We start from the raw sequence: 17,330 nt of genomic DNA, 5'->3' as shown, positions 1-17,330 counted from the left end.
TTTATACTTACCAACTTTCATTAAAATTGGTTTAGTTACGGTGTAAAATGTTCTAGACTTGTTTAGTATTATATAACATACTCGTATTTATTTATTAATGTTACAATTTATTAATGTGCTTGTTGCATATAGGTACTGCCGACAACAATCAAATACTTAGTCAATGTCTAGAAAAATTGGACAGTTTCTTAAAATCTAAGATGGAAATATCGCAAAAACTAAACGGTTTTTGTCTTTCAAAACCTGTATGCAGGTTTCGTAAATGATCCTAATTCTAAATTAGGTTTTTCCTGTGAAAGGAATAGGTTAAATAAAAATATAACCGACACTAAACAGACCGACGGATGTAGGTAAGTATATTTTTTTTTATTTCAAAAAGTATAACGTTCTCAAAATGGCCGCGGGCTGGCCGGCGTGGATAAGGACAGCAGAAAAGTGCTATTTACTTTTTCTTAAAAAAAATATATCATCATTAATAAATGTAAGGTATGTAAGTCAAATAGGTAATTAACTGTCTTAGATTACAAGAATATTATACTAAGGATAAGTTGAATGTACTTTCAAAGTGCCTTTTGGACTCATTCGTCGCTCCTACCGTGTGTATGAGAAGAGGCCGCAGCCAGCCCTGCAGTGGGACGATAAGAAGACTGATTATCATTTTATAGGTATGTAAAGAGTAGGTCTTGCAACTGTTAAGAGACTTCCAGGAGACATAGGATAAGCTAAGGGCTAGTCATGACCCGGTGGATCTTTTAAAGATAATAAATGTGGACCCAGCAGGGCTCAGCTTAAGGATTACGTCTCGTTTCAGGATTGCCGTTGCACCCAGCGGGGTTGTTCGAAAGAGTTATAGATGCTCTGGAACATGAAGGGCTCCAGAAATAATTTGGTTGGTTTTAGACGGTAAGATTCTGATACTCTCTCACGCAGCACTCACAGCGGGAGAGGTCATTTGATGATTTCCCACCAAAAAAAGGACTGCCGTTACCATTAATTGCGTAACTTTACTAAAGTTTATTTCCTATCCTTACCTTCTCCAGTTGGTACTCAACGGTACAGCCTCATGTCCAAAAAATACCACTATAACCTGAAATTCCTTGACCAACCACTTTCATACAAGCAAGGCTCAAGTTACGCTGGTCATCTCACCATCAAAATGCTGTCCACTGTACTATGTAGGTATATTATTTTCTTTAAAATTATAATAATTTTCAAAATTTATAATTACAATCTCTCGCTACTGTATACATAAATAATTTCTTTAGCGATTCTCTTGTTGAAAAAAGAGTTTTATTTTAATTTAATATAGCTATGGACGAAAAAATAATATGAAATTAAAAAGACGTTGACGGGACCGATGATTTATTTTGTTTATTGGTAAATACTTTATCACTGAAAGTGTGATTTTTGTATGGGAATAGGTTTCGTTGTTTTTCCCGTGAGTATTTTAGAGTGAAAGTGAATCCACAGTCAATTAAAATTGTAAAATTTGTTTCACCAAAGCCCATGTCCGTTGCGACAAGTATGCACAAATCCTCTGAGGTTGGGGAGACAGCAGTCCAGCAGTGGATGTTTTCCGGCTGTGACGATGTTAATCAGTGATCTCGAAAACTACTCTAATTGTTTTCAGAAATAGAGAGACTCCGTCTAGTTTTGTGGTCATTATTAATACATATGTTATTTTGTGTTTATTTACTTTCCTAACTTTAATATATTTTACAAATGGGTCGAGGAAGTCGAGGAATTTTAAACCATTTCTAGTCAAAACATCCACATTTCTGTCTTGTAAGATTATGATGGTTTACTGACCATCATCTCACATGCTCCTGGTATTAAAAAAAGTAGTGTTGCTAGCCCAAAAAAGTCTATGACGCATACATTCTTTTGGAACAATAAATTGTTAAAGTTTCTAATGTTTTAAAATCACCTGAAGGTTATGTTGTGAATAAAGCTAATAATTATGGGTTATAACGTGCATTTATCATATTAATCTATCAGTTATGGTGAGGTATTAAATTTGAGGTTCAGGCGGCTTCCGAAGCCGCTTCTTAACTCCTTTTTTTGGAAGATTTTTCGGGTTTTGATGTGCTCTTGTTTTTTGATGCTGTGTAGGTACAATTAATAGTAGAAATGTTAAAATTGTGAAAGAAACTGAAGCATTTAAAACCATGACTACCGCAAAAGTTTTCAGTCGGTCTGATGCTGCCTGTATACCTGATCTTTGCAATGTGCATACTACCATTCACTACTCTCATTAACTGCCTCGTTGGTCTAGCTGTCGCAAGTGCGGCTGCAGAGCACGAGGTCTCGGGTTCGATTCCCGAGTCGAGCCGAATTCGCTTTGTGGGTTTTAGAAGACTTTCACAAAGCAGCCCGGAGCCTGGAAGCTGGTGATTGATACATCCGTGCATCGGAGAGCACGTAAATGTCGGTCCTGCGCCTGATTTCTTACCGGTCGTGTCGGATTGCCGTCCCATTGGGCTATGAGAGTGAAGGAATAGTGAGTGCACGTGTGTCTGCGCAAATGCTCGTGCACTATAAGGGTCAATTCCCACTGAAAGAGCAGCGGCCGGCAGCGGCCGGCAGCGGCCGTAATTGCAAGGGATGACATGAGAACAGCCGCCGTAGCCGATAGTCGGCTAGGAGGACATCATCATCACTAACATTCATCTTCATGCTGATATATTCGAATGAGCCCTTACAAACTCTCGGGCGACTAAAAGTTTGCAGTGGGGTACTCTAAGTGTAGCTTTTTACCGACTTCAATGATCCAATGACAGTTATTCTATAGATACTAGCTTTTCCTTGTTTTTCAATCCGCGTACCTAATTATAGGAAGTAGTAGGAAATTACCTAATTCCCGTTCCCTGATAAAAAGTAGCCTATAAGGTGTCCTTTCTATAATTTCTGTGTATCAAAATTAAATTATAATCGGCTCAGCAGTTTTGGCGTGAAAACGCAACTGACATACAGAGTTATTTTTGCACTCATATTAAAAGTGAGGATAATTTTGATAAATAACAAAATTATAGTTAGTTACGTAAATGAAGCGTCAACAAAGTCATATTATTATTATTTAATTCAATCTAGATGTTGCCATCAGTAAATTATCGTGCAATGTTGCCAGCATAAATATTCATATTTAAAAAGCCGTGTAATGCATACTGTGGAATAACTGTGAATTTTATTGCTATTAAAATTCCAACCTTATTTTAAAAAGCCTTAAAGTTGAAATTGCAATAATAAAAAAATGTGACATAATATCTTTTTTGCTTAATTGATGCCATTCTGGTAAAAGACAGGCATAAATTATTACAGAAAAAAACTACTCAATAAGTCATAATATTATTAAAGAAATATGATCTTTAATGGTTTGGAATAAGACATTAATTTATTTAATTATTTCCATTGCGATCTACTGCTGAGAATCAAAACGTGGTAAGTAACATTTTTTGATACAAAAAACTACTTATAATGTATGGATTGAAATATATTTCTGTATGTTTTTTAAGTGTATTTTGCTACCACATAGGGGCGAGGTTTGAGTCCAGCCTGAGGCACATTATGTATCGATGCTCTATTTATCAGTATTCGAGAAAGATTAGTTTATTTTTATTTCAAATGCCATCAAGGATATTTAGATAATTATCATCTAAATAAAAATCGGGTTCTGCTCTCACTGAATTTTTTAAAATAAATAAGAAATACGCATATACATTCATCACCTGCCTAGCCTTATCCTAACTATGTTGGGGCCGGCTTCCAGTCTCACCGGACGCAGCTAAGTACCAGTGTTTTATAAGGAGCGACTGCCCTATCTGACCACCTCAACCCAGTTACCCGGGCAACCCAATAGGTACTCCTTGGTAAGACTGGTTGTCGGTTTACTGGCCTCAGACTACCCTTAACGACTGCCAAAGATGTTCAAATGACAGCTGGGACCCACAGTTTATCGTGCTTTCTGAACACGGATATCTAATGGCGTCCACGACCGATTTCGTCCACGGCGGCTGTTCTCATATAATCATATAAGTAAGGATATCAGCCAGCTGCGCAGGACATTTATACTGCACGAGCATTTGCGCAGATACAAGTGCACTCACTATTTCTCACTCTCATAGCGCGATGGGACGGCAATCCGACTCCACCAGAGAGAGATCAAGCGCAGGACCGACATTTACGTGCTCTCCGATGCACGGATATACATAAAATGCATCAGGTACATTTTGTAAGACTCTTTTAAAGTATGACCCGTCGTCAAGGCGGCTAGGTACTATTATTTCGTCAAATAAAAATCCCAACAAAATAATAAAAGGTTTATGTTCTAACGACTTTGAATAGGATTCGAGTTGTAAACTCGTTCAGTAATGATGGTAAAGTAAATTATGTTAAAGTATGTTTGGCGTGACCCGAGCTGGAGGCGTGGGTGTTTTCTTCCATGTAACTCCTGGACTTTGAGAGGAAGGTCGTTCTCCATTGTGTACGACACGCCGGGATGTGTCGATTTTAATGAGAAGCCATTTGAAAAGTTGCTTGTGCACTCTAATATTAAGATATAATTAAACCTGTGTCTCAAAAATAAACTGTTCAAGTGGGCACGTATTTTTAATAATTAATTTACAATGGAATATGTAAGGACATCATATTTACGTCTTCAATTTATTGAGTAGGTATTGTATTGGCTCTCATATATAATTGGTTTGACTATTTATTCAAGATATTTGTATGCGTTATCAGGGAAATAGAGCAAAATCTATGAGCCTAAAGTTATACTAACGAATGATTTCGTAGGTATGTGTCATTTGAAAACTGAAGTAGGTACCTACCACATATTGTAACCGGGTGCTTAAAATAGTACCTCGGAGCAGACTTTTAAACCATCTATGACCATAATCCACAAGATGAGTTAGTCATGAAACTTTTTGTCGTTGGATACTTGCTGGCTCCCGCAATTTGCGCATTCCAACTACATAGGTACATAATTTCTGTACCCGATCAAACTATAGGCCGACTCAACATTTTCAGTGTACAGCTAAGGTAATGATTAAATAAACACAACATTCTCAAACCCAACATCCCGACACATTATTCTAACACAACATTCCGTGTCGAAACCCCACTCAGTGGAAAACACCCCGGCCATTGCCCAAGGCACGGTGTACCAATGGTATAATTACGGTCAGTGTTTCGCCGAAACTGGCGTTTTATTATCTCCGGCTACCGTGATTAGATGATACACAGATAACTTTGGGAAGCTGGGGAAAATAAAAACCTTAAGTTCGAGTTTTTTGGTCACTTTTGTTTTGGGTGTCGGTATTTTTTTGAGTGTTTGACAGGATTTTTTGAAGGTTCATGTTGTTGTACTTTCTAAGGATACCTTAGACACCAATGGCTGATTAAAAAGTGAATGAAAACATTTCGAGGAAACCTAGACTATACAGTCTGAAATGACCAAAAATTACTGAAATCAACATTGAGCAAGTCTGGTGATTAACACTCAATCCTTCTCCATGCGAGAGGAAGCCTGTGCCCAGTAATGGGACGATAAATAGGCTGTAACTATTAACTACTCATTTCTGTTATGTAGGTATGTTTCTAATATTGTGTAATTATAATATTGATTGAGAGAGAAATAGTTTTTAAAATCAAAGTGGTTATTAACTACAGTGTGGCTCATAATTTTGAAATCCTCATTCCAACATTCTGAACTTTTTTTATTTTAATTTTCTATAGTTTTACAACTATGTGGGCAATTAATCAAAAATTGATTAATATTTCTTAACTACGCTAAACTAAATCATCCATTAGGAATTTCTCTATCAGATTTCGTTAAAATGAATTCATATATAGTTGGCAAAGTAAAAGGGACAGAAGAAATGGATAAAAATGTAGATGTGACAGAGGGTGTGACGTAGAATAAAGAAATATTACACAGATTAACCATAACGTAGATTTGCTTTCTTTATGAAATGATATATTTCATGAAATAGTATCTGAATTAATGTATGCTATTGCTACGATATGCACATAGGATATACATTAGGAAATTAAAAGAAAATTATGCAATAAAGAACAATGTTTTATTTAAAGCTTTAAATATGAAAATGGCCTTCTTGAAATCTTGTTGCATTTCTTGAACCAAATTCTTCTATCTGAAAACAAAAGAAAAGTTTGTATTAAAATTGCATGTCACATTTTCCAATTAATTATTTAAAGCGACAGCGTCTGTTTATATGACGTCCCCAACTCATATCCGATATCTTTTAGTACGACTGGTTATCAGAACTTTTGTTTTGTGGAATATGCGACAGTATATGTGAGGGATGTTTGGTTATTCCTAAGTATTTGTATGTTTGTTACTCTCTGACGCTGAAAGCACTGTTTGGATCTTTGGCAAGTGTATAGCATATAAATAAGAACAACATATCAGGTACCTACATGTAGGCTACTTTTTATTTATGTGATGTAAGTAGTTTCCTTGGGACGCGGGTAACACTGTTGGTTTCAGCTAATATCTAACTAACCAACTACTTAATGACTTCCAAAAAGCATTTTTAACACAGAGAAATCACAAAAAAATACCTATCAAATATTGTCCTTTCTGTCACACATGTATAATCTATGTCATTTCCAAAATGGCGGCGACACACCTTGAGTTTCGGGGCTCTAATTAGCGACCGGCTACCGTCCCCCGCGTCACATTCAAATTACATAGGGTTGTATTAAAAATGCGACCACCCTCTCACTCATATTTAATTTAAAATATACATATGTGTTTGTGTTGGCTTAAATTATTGGGATGTCATGTTGTCTAAGGTAGGGCGAAAAGTACACAGTTTTTTTTTTACACATAAATAGATTTAAAGTTTGGTTTAATTTATAGATTATGTATCAATAATGTTAAATATTAAGTGAATTCAGAGGCTATTTCATAGGTACAGTTTGTAGGTTTGTGTATGAGAGAAAATCTGGTAAAATATATCGAGATTCATACATCAGTGAGTTTGAAACTGACGACCAAGCGATTAGGCACTGTACTTATTGCCTACTGTGTAGGCTAAATGAAATTAATTAATTCAATACGATGTACAAAATCTTAGCTGGTAATTTTACTTGGTCAAAACACACATACAATAATATAAGTAGAAGTTGTTGTGAATAATGTAAGGATGAATGAATTGTATTAAGTCGATATGGCTTGGAATAATATTACTTGTGAGATTATTCCAAGCCATATCGACTTAACACGAAGAAGAAAACATGCTGCGCCGAATGAAACTAAAGGAATGTCTAAAAATGTTAACATATTCTGCCTACCCTTTCTAGGAAAACTGTCGTTGTTTATTACTGTTATTGTTACAGCCTTTTTATGGTCCCACTGCTGGGCACAGGCCTCCTCTCACACGGAGAAGGATTGAGCATTTCCTTCTCCGTTGTTTATATTAAAACATAAATAAATTAATGTAATTAAAATGTGATAATGACAGTGTAACACCGAAGCTTAATATTAAGTTATTAATAAAATATGGAAACCATTAAGTTTATTAATGTTGGCTTTTAAATAAATTAAGGTTTTTAATGTCCATGTTGTCACCCCATGGAGTTAAATTAATTAAAGCTATGTAATATGGCGTCGAGAAGGTATGTAACTACATAAATTAAAATACATTATTGAGTATGTATTTTGTGTAGGTAACTTACGTAAGGTTAAGCTACGCTTTACGGGATTGTTTGCGAGAGTTACCGCGGCCGTGGTACATAAAGGGCGAAGGAACATGATGGTGTTTAGTCAGTATCAGTCTTACCACAAAAACTTTTAAACGTCAGTTTAAGACTTGTCTAAAAAAATGACAAATTATGACGTCGACATTATGGTTCATTTCGCAGCCACAATTTTTTTAGACAAGTGTAAAATAGGTTTTTAAGTTTTTGTAGTAAGGCCATAAGAGTCTGACACTACCCCACGTTGCGGCATTTTAAACTACGCTATTCAAAACCCGCAATTTTGAAATGTTTTATTGTTCTTTAATCAAAATCAAGAAAAAATACAAAAAAAGAAAAGCAGCTCTCACGGATGAAAATTTCTCTCAAGTGATGTAATATTTTTTTTGCTTCCTTATAATTATTTATGAGTTGCTCCGCTTTTCAGTTAATTAGCTGTTTGTAAAAATAGTATTTTTTTCTTAATTTCCATCAAAAACATTGCATACAAGAATAATTCACATTTTTAACGCAAACTTTAGTTCTCAGTACCGCTACTCAACAACAGATGGCGCTACCAGTACCATAACTCATCATCACTGGAAACTGCCATTAAATCATTTTAATTGCACTTAAAACGCATATAAATTAGCCAGAACAGACTCCATTGACGTTTGTCAGTCAGTTTTTGTCGCGTGATATCCGAAACGCGTGGTAATCGCTGTTTATGAAGTCATTAAGTAAGATTGGCCTATCAAAGAGATTGGAGTTACGTATTTAGATTAATCTGTTCATTTGAAGTTTATTTTCTTTGTTATTTGTAACCTTTGTTTGGTTTTCTGAAGATTTCGTGGTGTTTAGGCTTCGTTTGTAGCTTTCAGTGGGTTTAATGAGGGCTCTAATCGCATGTAGTTTTCGAAATAGTTCGTTGGATTAATCAATTTTGTTATCAACGACTCAATTGTGGATTTAGGCGGAATGAATTATTTGTCTTAAAAGAGTTTCGGCATGATTGTACAGAATTTACTTGGCAACTAAATACACCTTACTATCTAATGGTATCAGTGCAAACTCAAACTCAAAAACGTTTATTCAAATTAGGCTAATCGATAGAGTGCTGTCAGCTGGTTAAAAAATAATAATTAAAAGACGTACCTATAAATGTTTAATTTAACTTTTGTGACGATGACACAAACTTCTACTCATTGATTCATTTAGTTAATATGTACTAAGTTAACTTGGTATGGTATTATTATATTAGTTTCCGCCAGCGGTTTCTTATACTGCAAAAAGAAAATACGGTCCAGTAGTTCCTGAGATTAGCGCGTTCAAACACAAACCCTTGAGCTTCATTAAACTTATTAGTGCATATATAATTATATACGTAAAAAAAATTCCACTTTAGACGAGTAAATAAACAAACATTCTATGTACTAAATACCTAAAAACAAACTAGGGCCTAGAAATCAGAGTTAGCGGCTTCCCAGCCTGTTAGAAAAACGGAGAAACATACATTATACATGTAATGCATAATACATTTACGACTTGACTTGATTTTCACCTACAAGCTGCCCGGTTTATTTCTCAAGTCGAGACACTTTCAATATGGAAGCAGTTTTCTTGTTTAATGGCTGTTCCTAATATTCAATCTATCAATGGATTTGGTTACTGACGATAGGAATTTGACATTACTTGTACCTATGAGGCTAATCCTATTGGGAATGTTTGTCAATAGATGAGGTAACATCATTTAGGTTTCAATTTGCAAAACGCGATTTGAATACCTATACTGTGATCTAATTATAAACCAGATAATAGGCCAGTGTTATCTCAAATCCGCCTGACGGCCTCTGACTTGGAATTGTAACAACGAATGCTTCTGAGTAGTATGTTGGCTTTCCGTGTCCTCTCAGGCACGAGGGTGTAACACCGCCAAATTCTAAGCTAATGGTCGCTTTATAAATTAGTTATGTCAAAACCTACAAAGCAATTTTGTCTCGACCCGAGTGTTCTAGTTATAGTAATTCGGAGTAGTGATGCATTGCCTCTATCAATCATTAGCCACCTGCCACCAGATGAGCCGTTTGTATGTAGGTATGTAACTACAGATAGGATTCACTTCTTATCTGCACTGTTGAACATAAGCCACCCCAAAGAGTATCAACCATCTCGGTCTTGAAATTTGGGTAGCTTGCCTCTATCCACCGCCACAGTGGTTAAAAAATATATCGGTCCCTATTTTACTGTTTTCCATTTTTTTCAGTTTATATTTCAATGTCTTTTAAATTAATTATTGTATGGTCGAAAGCCCCCTCTCCCTTTTTCCATAATTCTTTATCCCTTACAGTGCTCACCCAGTTCTTTTCCACTACTTTTATAAAGTCAGCCCCTCTTTTCCTTCGCTGTCATCTTTTCATTTTTCCAGTAGAACTTGATTAACCCATTGCTCAAGTCCCATAACTCTTCCACAACCAGGCCCAAGTTAACCCTCAAAAACATATATAATCTTAAATACAAAACATAATACTTATACCTACATAAAGCTACAAATCGAATTTCCGAACGTACCTCTGTGATTTCAAGACTTCGTGAGTCGAACGTGAAAAAGCGCATGACTACCTTCGGGCAAAAACCTCTGTGCGCGGCGCGTTTGGTGGGAGAGAGATAGAGGGATGTGTGAGCGAGAGGGACGAGAAAAACTTGCGACGCGGCGACTGCGCAGCCACGCTCGCATATCTGAGAATTGGGTGCCAAAGATTATGAGAAAAGAAGAGACGGCTCTTGGAGTTATAAATCTTTTATTTTAGGAAAAGCGGATGAGTTAGGTACTTGTGTTTGTAAATGTACATGCACTCTGTTTTTTCATGAGTAAGCTTGGGAGCGGTCATTGGTGGTCGAGTCACTAAATCATTCAAAGTCAAATTAATGTGCATCATGAACAATTTACATACACGATTTCGTGAGAGAGAACAGTCAAAGCAGATTCAAAAGTATTTCAGAATTGAAGATTTGCATACTTACATTGTGATTGCACTAAGAAATATTATGTACAGTCAGTATAAAAAGCCCATTAACGAAATCCAAACTGCAAAATTATACGATACTGAATCTCTTTTAGATAACTGTAACCCAATATAGAACAAAACAACTTCGACATCAGAAAATTTTAAAAGTCACTGAACACAGCTCCCATTTTAAATTTCAGTTCGCACGAAACTTTTTACTGTTTGCTAGAGCGAGTAGACCAGACGAAACACTGCCGCATACCGGATGCATACAAACGTTAAAACTACTGAACTGATTGAGATGAATCTAATTTTGCCTAGTAGCACACCTGTTCTTAAACATTCTTTGTCGCATGTCGCTCCATCGTAAGTTGCTTTTGATGTAGCTCACAAAAACAACCTGGTACCGTCCAGTCCATTCAACACCTACATTTGTTTGTAATTAATTGTCATTTTTAACGTTTTTGCTCATAGGACACCGACTTTGAGCGCACTGTAGCTGCGTCTTAGTTAAAGTGCTTAGCATCGCCATTATTATTAGTTATTTTCTCACGATTGGGTTTCTTTTTCTGGTCATCATCATCTGCCTAGCCTTTTCTGGTCATCATCATTTGTCTAGCCTTTTCCTAACTCTGTTGGGGTCGGCTTCCAGTCTCACTGGATGCAGCTGAGTACCAGTGTTTTACAAGGAGCGACTGCCTATCTGATCTCTTCAACCAAGTTACCCGGGCAACTCGATACTCCTAGGTAAAACTGGTTGTCAGATTACTGGCTTCTGACTATTTACCTTACAGAACATCTAGACATAAATACTAAGTTGCTTTTGATGTAGCTCACAAAAACAACCTGGTACCGTCCAGTCCATTCAACACCTACATTTGTTTGTAATTAATTGACATTTTTAACGTTTTTGCTCATAGGACATCGACTTTGAGCGCACTATAGCTGCATCTTAGTTAAAGTGCTTATATAGCTATCGGCATTATTTATCATACTATTGGAAGTTTTCTCACGATTGGATAAAAGTATTTTCTGGTCATCATCATCTACCTGGTCTTTTACCAACCTTTACCATTCGAGCAATTTGAACACTTTTGGCAGTCATTATGGGTAGTTAAAAGCCAGAAAGTCTGACAACCAGTCTTACTAAGTGGTTGCTCAGGTATCTGGGTTGGGGAGTTCAAAGAGACAGTCGCTATATGTGGTTCACTGGTACTCACTGGAAGCTGATTACAACAAAGTTGGGAAAAGGCTAGGCAGATGATGATGGGTAAATATCAATTATACTTTTTACCTAACTTGACATCAGATCTTATAAGTAGTTTGAGCAAGTTTTTGATGTCTTTATAAAACAAAAAAATTAAAGAGCTATTTGAATTAATATTATGTAGATATCAGCGCAGTAGATTACTGGTTTCCGACTGTAGGTTACGGGTTTTCAGAAGCCAGAAAGTCTTTTTTTTTTTTCGACGTCTTAAATCATCAAATGACCCCTCCCGCTGTGGGTTAGCAGCGGTGAGGGAGTGTCAGACTCTTAATGACTAAAAACCTTCGTGTTCCGTCATAGGCCTTTTGTGTACCAGGGCCGCGGTATCTCTTTCGAACAACCCGCAGCCCCGGCAGGCCTTGGCCCTGCTGGGCCCCGCTGGGGTTGCTGACATCTCTTTGAGGAGCGCGTGGAACAACGCGCGCCGTCGACACAGGTCTGTCGTCTAAGTAGACAGAGGGGCGATGAGCCACCCGAACTCACCGCCCACAGACCCACGCCTACGGTGGCCGGGAGTCATCTCGCGACACCCGGCGCCCATGGTGTCTACCTGGTCCAGCGCGGCGGCCGGGATGAGAGGTGCGAACTCTCTGGCGTTCCGCCTCCTCCTTCTCGAGCATGACCGCTTCGCAGAAGGAGGCGACGGCATCCCATTCCCTCTCGCCCCGGACCATGGCCTGAACCAGGACCGGACGCGAGAGGTCGCCGCCGCCCAAAGCCTCGACGAGGACCCGGCGGTGCCCCTCCTATGCGGGGCACACCTGGACTGTGTGGTCCACCGTGTCCTCGGGGCTGTCCGCACAATGGTGACACCCGGGCGCCTCCTCACGACCGATGCGGTGCAGGTACCTCCCGAAACAACCGTGTCCGGTGAGGACCTGCGTCATGCGGTACGTGAGGGCGCCGTGACTCCTCCCGAGCCACTCCTCAGAAGCCAGAAAGTCTGACAACTAGTTTTAGCAATGGGTATCGGGTAACCCGGGTAACTGGATTGATATGGTTATAAATAATTGTTGCGAAGATTATAATCAAACAATACCACACAATCACTGCAAAAAAATCTTCTTTATCAAAATAAGGTCATAACACAACTGTAATGCTACATAATAGCCAGTCAATGCGCACAATGGCCGGTAATCAATGGACAAAGTGGGTAGTGAAGCCACGTGGCCTGATGTATTGAGAGGTAACATACTGGAAGTGTGTAGTTGGGTAAGAGATAAAGTAGGGTAAAATTTGTTAGTGTTATCTTTGCTAATAGGATTATTTATAAATGCAAAAGAAACTCTATCTCTCTGTCGCTTTCACGCTAAAACTATTGAATTAATGTAAGTGAAAGATATATATGTCATGTATTCAAGTTTAGAGCGTGAGAAAGGATATAAGCTACTTTTTATCAGGATGCGGGAAGTGGTTCTCCCAGGAGGTAAAGAAGGAAGGAATAATGAAGCTAACAGAATAAATAAACTGCTACTTATAATAAAATTCAATTGTAAACAATTAAGATTCAGGTTCACGGACGTCATAAACGTCAGTTTTTCTTAAAACCACTGTTTAATTTTCAAGTTATTTTTTATTTTCAAGTTTGTTTTAATTTTCAAGTTCAATTTCCAAAGTATTAAGAATTTGGGCCTAAGCAATTGTTACTATAGTAATTAGCTACTTTGTTTCGCTGTATTTTTTATACTGAATTTTTGGATAAAATATCATATTAAGATTGCATATATTTAGTCAAATGCCTGCCCGAATAAGTATAGTACTTACCTGAAGTTATTTTAATTTTTGTCAAAGGTATTAGAATTACCATACTCCCACGCAAATTAATTTAAGCACTACCCATCAATGGTCAAATCCTTTACAAAATAGCTGAATGAACTCACACTTTGAACTAATTCTTTCTCACCCATCCACATGGAATGATAGATCCCCATCAAATGAGGGGATTGTATGAACTGACCCCAGGGGGTTGGGGCTTGTTACAGAGTGACTCATTTGTTATTTTGGTCTATTATAATGGTTAGTTGATTAATTTGGTAGCCATTGTGAATTAAGAAAGTGTTTGGATAAAATGTTTTTTTAGAAATTGGGGCTAAAAATAATAAAATTGTTTTATAACTAGGTATGTGTTTCTTAATTGAAGTTTTACTTAAAATTATTCAGTATGTGTTCAGTTTGTTTTTTTTTTCTTTCTTAATTTTATATAATAGTTATCATGTGATAATGATATTTTTATTTGACTTGTTTTGTATATATTCTGGTTCTTCAAACCTTACAGACAGACATGTGTTGCTAGGGAGTTTGTTGCGCCACTTCTTCTTCAGCAAAAACACATAGGAAGTGGTGAAGGGCGGGCGTTTTGGGCGCTGTCTTTTGTTTTTGGCGTTCGAAAAGTGCTGATTTATCAGCCTAATTTAAATCAACGATTTTGAGTTTTTGAGTTTGAGTTTGAGTACATAGTTGCATTTGATAAACAATGAAAAAAAATGAAGTTTCTTAGCTAATGAAGGTATAGATTTTCAAAGTACAACATCATCATCTTGCTAGCCTTTAGTTTGTGTCGGCTATCAGTCTAACCACATGCAGCTGAGTACCAGTGTTTTAGAAGGAGCGTCTATCTGACCTTCTCAACCCAGTTACCCGGGCAACCCCGGGTAACTGGGTTGAGAAGTACAAGTCATCAAAGTATCATCAACCATTCAAGTGTGATTTGTAATCTGATACTAAGTATATATTACATTAAATTAATAAAAATTAACCCTTCTAAACTTCGTCTCCCTGTTGCCATATTAAGATAAAAAAGTATTAAGCGATAATACAATATGAACGTGTGTCAATTCAATAAAATTAACATCTATTAACAACATTTTTACAATATAATTGAATTATTCTAATTGTTCAGTGATTAGTGAATAATCTGAGGGGTGTAAGATGACACGCGGCGAGCGCAGTCACAGCATTGATGATTCGGTAATTGATAAACCCTATATTTTATCCGGGTAGGTACGGAAAGAAGTTTCAATCGATCCAATTTTGAAACAGTTACGTTAGTAATTGTGGGTATCGTAAGCTTTTTTATCCGGGTATAAGAAATAGTTACCTCGGAATGCAGGTAAAACCACCGGGTATCAGCTACTTATACCTAAGTACCGAGTATTTTAAGAACAATTATTTACTTTTAACGTAGTGTCATATTTATGGGTGCAATGTCCGAAAGCTTTGGCTTGTTAAGTACATTGTGCTTTCCTGTAGTCGGGTAAATATGAAGTTCCCTGAATAGTACAAATTGTTCAGTGATTAGTGCATAATCTGAGGGGTGTTAGGAGATGACACGCGGCGAGCGCAGTCACAGTATTGTGCTAGGCGTGTGATCTGGCTTTAATCGCGTATTTGATAAATATCGATGTTTTTTTTTTAAAATATAGGTAGAGACAGATGAAAGAGAATAAGAGTATGTCTGTTAATCATCTATTTATAATAACTATACTATTAAACTAAAGGTTCTGTACTGATGTTATAAATAGCAGAATCCCTTTTTGTGTTTGCAATTGTTAGAAAGGTACAATATCTCCAGGTAAAATAGGCTTCATTTTATCTGCGAGTGAAATCACGGAAATTAACTTTTGCTAATATTTTAGCGTTTCGCGTTTTTGTATTACGAATGTAGTTATTTATTGATGCGATCTGCAGTAGTATTGGCTCTAGTATTCCCTGCCTGATTGTTCAGTGATCAGCGAACAAAGGGTGTTAGGGGGTGACACGCGCGCGCGCAGTCACAATATTGTGCTTCACCGTGTGATCTGGCTTTAATCGCGTAATCGCTTCGGTGAGAGTGAATATGATTGAAAAAGATGACGATGCGGTATTTTATTTTACTACAGATTTTTTTGTTCGGCAATATTGTAGTATTTAGCAGTGTGTTCAGCTCTCTTGTGGTAGAGTTAAGTTTTTTGTTACATGCCTACTTATGTACGTAGTTTATTGAAAATATTTGTTTGTGTACTGGTAATGACCATTATCGCTGTTTTTTTTTTTAATTTCCATTTAGTTGTTAATTACATTGCATATTTGGGCAAACTGACTTTTTCTTATAAGGTAGATAAATTGCTTACCTATGCATTTATGACAAAAGATTTATAAAAACTCATGCGTGTAAAATATGTATGAAACAAGATGTAAACGTGAACATGCATATTATTTATTTTTGTTTACGTATTTCGTTAATCAAATATAGCTTTTATTTTTTCGGAATCGCATATCTACCAAATCTATGTCCATTTGTCCCGTGTTACAAAAATTACCGCATCTATTCTATCCTGCATCAATGTTTTCCTAATTGTAATACTAATAGGCTTATTTGCACATATCACTGCACGCCGTGGGACTGTCCTTTGTGCACTTACGATAATATAATGACATCTAATTTGTTTGCCAAGGGGTTCTATTACGAACAAAAACGGGTTATTTGAAGAAAGAAAGATATTTTTGGGCGAATATTTTCAATCATCAGTTGACATGTTTTCTATACTAAAGCTGGCAAAACATATTCTTCAAAATCAGCCACATTTAGGAGGTGGATTATTCAACCACTGTTAGTTGTATACCTATTTTTTGCGAATCGAGGGGACTTACTTGCCGCAACTGGATAAAAAGTAGCCCATAGTCATAATAAAATGAGCTATCTAACGGTTTAATCGGCCCAGTGGTTTCTGAGATTAGAGGATTCTAGCAACAAGCAACATTCAAATTAAAATAATTTGTGACATAAGATTTCAAAACAAAACGACATAATATTAACTACCTATTCCTTCATTACCAATTTAACTAAACAATTAACTTACTACTCAAATCTAATTGCATACACTTCAACTATCCAATAAAATTTAACAAAATACCTTCTAACATAACAATTACACAATCTAATTGGCTCATTCAAACTTCGAATTGTACATCACGAGCTCTGATTGGTCGGCTTATGACAGGTATTCTTTACTATAACTAGTAATTTCGTGCATTACCGTATGTGACAACCAAATTAAAAAGACCTTCAGAAAAATGATGTCCCTCAGAGTTGAGGGACCATTTAAAATGGTAGGATTATTAAGTACAGTTAGAATATAATTGACAGTTATTTTATATATTAAGTGGGTAGTTTAACTATTATCTAGTTTTCAGGCGGTAATTAAGGCGTTTCGTCCGGTTAATTTGTCGTCATTTTGCTGTTTTTAACTGTGATATATTATTAGGAGAAAGCATTTTCTTATGAATATTGGATGTTGAGGTTATCGTTAAAATTTAAAGCGTTAAAAGCGACGTAAGATATATTTAGGGGTATTTTTACTATAAATATTTAATTAAGG

At 36.7% G+C, this 17,330-nt stretch overlaps 1 long non-coding RNA gene across 1 annotated transcript in view; it reads right to left on the bottom strand.

Annotated features, from left to right (window-relative positions):
• Nucleotides 1-6,058: 6,058 nt before the first annotated feature.
• Nucleotides 6,059-17,330, bottom strand: part of LOC124643369 — a 33,973-nt gene continuing 22,701 nt past the window's right edge. Inside the window, exon 2 of the long non-coding RNA XR_006985923.1 lies at nt 6,059-6,152. This is a non-coding gene — a long non-coding RNA (uncharacterized LOC124643369). The remainder of the gene's footprint in view (nt 6,153-17,330) is intronic.

This window comes from Helicoverpa zea, chromosome 27 (genome assembly GCF_022581195.2).
Source record: "Helicoverpa zea isolate HzStark_Cry1AcR chromosome 27, ilHelZeax1.1, whole genome shotgun sequence".
NCBI lineage: Eukaryota > Metazoa > Arthropoda > Insecta > Lepidoptera > Noctuidae > Helicoverpa > Helicoverpa zea.
The sequence above is the reverse complement of the archived record's forward strand: the minus strand, read 5'-3'. Positions and strand labels throughout refer to the sequence as shown.